The following is a 2,945-nucleotide window of genomic DNA, read 5'->3' on the forward strand; positions in this document are numbered from 1 at the left end:
AAAAGCATGCGCATTGCAAACATGGCGGTTGGCGGTTAGTTGAAATTTCGGTTCGGCTCTTGAAATTTACACTGTGCACAGCAAACTGAGGTATTCGTTTTAATAACAACGCTGGAATACTATAAGGTGAAGATATACTTCATACAAAACGGTGAACATATACTTGATACAAAACAAGGCAGAAATGCTTAGATGATCATTTTATTTGAGATATACGTAATTGTTCGGTAGTTTTTGTACAGCTACAAGATTTTTCAATAGATGGATGTCAGGCGGTGTATTGACGTTAGTCACACAGCCTGGTCGGGTTAAATTTTTCTCTACTATCTTTCACCTATTATTGCCGACAATTTCCTGGAAATTCCGTCCAAATGCTCATCTGCAACACACGCTGGGCGCCGCACGCTGGCTGCTGCACACTGACACATAAATATATAGCAGGTAGGAAAGCGTGCTGACAAAATTCGCTCGACGCTTGCTTGATTTCATACGAATACATCACAAATATTCAACCATTCTACTCCATCTTTGTTTCTATTTGAAGAACAGTGTTCACTTGTTATAAAAACATACTGTCCGTGTTCGTAATCGAGCTGTGTCACGCGAAATCACACAAAGCTTGACGAAATTCTCGCGTTCGCTCCCGTTGCGCAGTTTATGTAAATTGCTGCAAGTACAGGTCTATAGGCGGCGCACTGCATTTTGGGAAACTACCATGCTGCTTTCCAACTCCCGTACGAGCCTCGTCAAAGCTGTCAGTGGAGCGTTGCAAAAACGTTGCAGCGTTGCGGCGCAAAAATGAGGTCACAGAGCGCCGGTGGGTGTTTCCTGATTCCGACAGCTATTTAAAAAAACTGCGCAACGGGAGCGAACGCGAGAATTTTGTCAGGATTCGTGTGATTTCGCGTGAGACAGCTCGGTTACGAACACAGACAGTATGTTTTTATAACGTGTTCTTGCTGCACTTTGTGAGCCACAAGGTAAGGTCGATTCGTTCACTTGTTATCTTCTTGCTATGTAGAGAGAACCGAGAAGGTAACCTGTGGTTAAACAACAGATACAGTGCTCGACACAGCCGGTCGCCCGGTCGCCAATGGCGACCAAAACCTGTGCTGGGCGATTAAAAAATACCCAAAACAAAATATTACAGGCCAAAAATAAAATCTTTGGGCGAGTACATTTTCTGTTCGGCGTCAACACAGCGCAAAACAAGTGCTCAGATTTCGATTTATCGCAACACTCGGCGGACACGGCTTTCCTATGTAAAGGGAGATCAGAGCATATAAATCAGCCTAAAAATTACTTTTTTTTCACGAGAGCTCTTTTTTGATTTTGTATGAAAAAAAGAGCTCTCATAATTTTTTTTACGGGAGCTATTTTAGGCTTGGCCAGAGCTACTTTTTCATAGCATAATTTTGTAAAAATTTTCATAATTTTGATGCACTGACTCTAATATCATTCATCAGCATTCAGCACTCAGCACCAGTATCAGACTATGATGTGTTAAGAAATCGTCAACAAATTACAATTTACATTCGATCAGATTTTTTTAATCTAATTTCACTCGACTAAGAAACCAATCACATTCTTTAATATTCAATTTCATTCACACAGACAGGCATGCACTACACAGTACACATAGTCAGGTAACATGACAACGACAGAAAATCAAGAATTATAATCATGGTAATGATGGTATGGTTATTTTCAAGTTTCTTTTTTTTACTTCATTTCTTTTCATCTTTTAACTTTCTTTTTACATCGACTGAGCAAGGCAAGTTCAGAACTTCAGAGAGAGTTTTTAGTTACTTTGAGTATGTTAAAAAAAACTTGTACTGGAATCTCTAGGAATGCCGGGAGCTTCTGGCAAGGTTTTACTTTCGCTTTCTCCTCCCCAGTCCACGGTACCCCATGCATAGATCAATGCTGCCGCACATCCGCAAAGTTACAAGTGCCTAGAATCTTTATAAGTATATATATATACAGTTTACATTGCTTCTAGATATCTAACTGAATAAAATAGTCCACTTTCTACATTAAGAAAAGTGACGAAGTCAGTTAACAGCTTTGATTACGTGCGTGTCAGGTGTCACTGGTCGTGCCCTCACTCCCACGATAACCCCTGCGATATAAAACTTATTGTTATGCGGTCATAAAAACACTGGCTGCCACTACTGTCTACGTGCCCGCAATCAATTTCTTAGACTATCGCGTGTTTTTTGTCGTTGTGCGTTCGTGTGGCTAGTAGTATTTCATCGTAATATGAGGGGAAAAAGTGCCGGTCAGAGGACGGCGGGAGTTTCGTAAGAGATGGTGGCCCGAGCAAAAACTTGGTGGGCTCGGGCTTCCGGTTCGAACGCTGCCGGCGGCACGGGAGCGATTTTTTGTCGTATCTTCCAAAATTTTCGCTCTCGTAATTGTTGTTACCAGAGCGCTTTGAAAGCTGACCGGAGCGAAATCGCTCGCCGCTCCCGTGTATTTTTTTCGCTGATATAAATCAACGAGCATAGTCACTCAGTGCAATTCCTATTGGGCAGCCATTTTGTAATTGAACTGGTATCGCCGTCTATAGTTTGTGGTCGCCGTCATGGCACCGCACTAGAGAAACCATGGTGGTGCCTACTGTTCTTTATTTAATTGTAACAATCGATGGTCAAGAACAAACAATGTTCACTTTTTAGCGCATCTGACGAAGTCGGATGCAGCTTGTAGAATCGCAAGAGCGTGCGTGCATCCGTCCCTGCGTCCGTCTGTCAACAGTTGGGCACAAATCTTAACCGCTCGACGTACGGTCACAATATTCAAAACGCCGGGGGGGATCGTGAAAAGGACTCGGGATGACAAATTTTGGAGTCAAGGGTCAAAGGTCAAGATGTGTAAACGGAGGGAGAATATTTCCCCCTTAACTTAAGGTATAAAAGGAAATACGGAATTGCGGCACAAAT

This window comes from Priapulus caudatus, unplaced genomic scaffold, assembly GCF_000485595.1.
Source record: "Priapulus caudatus unplaced genomic scaffold, Priapulus_caudatus-5.0.1 Scaffold606, whole genome shotgun sequence".
NCBI lineage: Eukaryota > Metazoa > Priapulida > Priapulimorpha > Priapulimorphida > Priapulidae > Priapulus > Priapulus caudatus.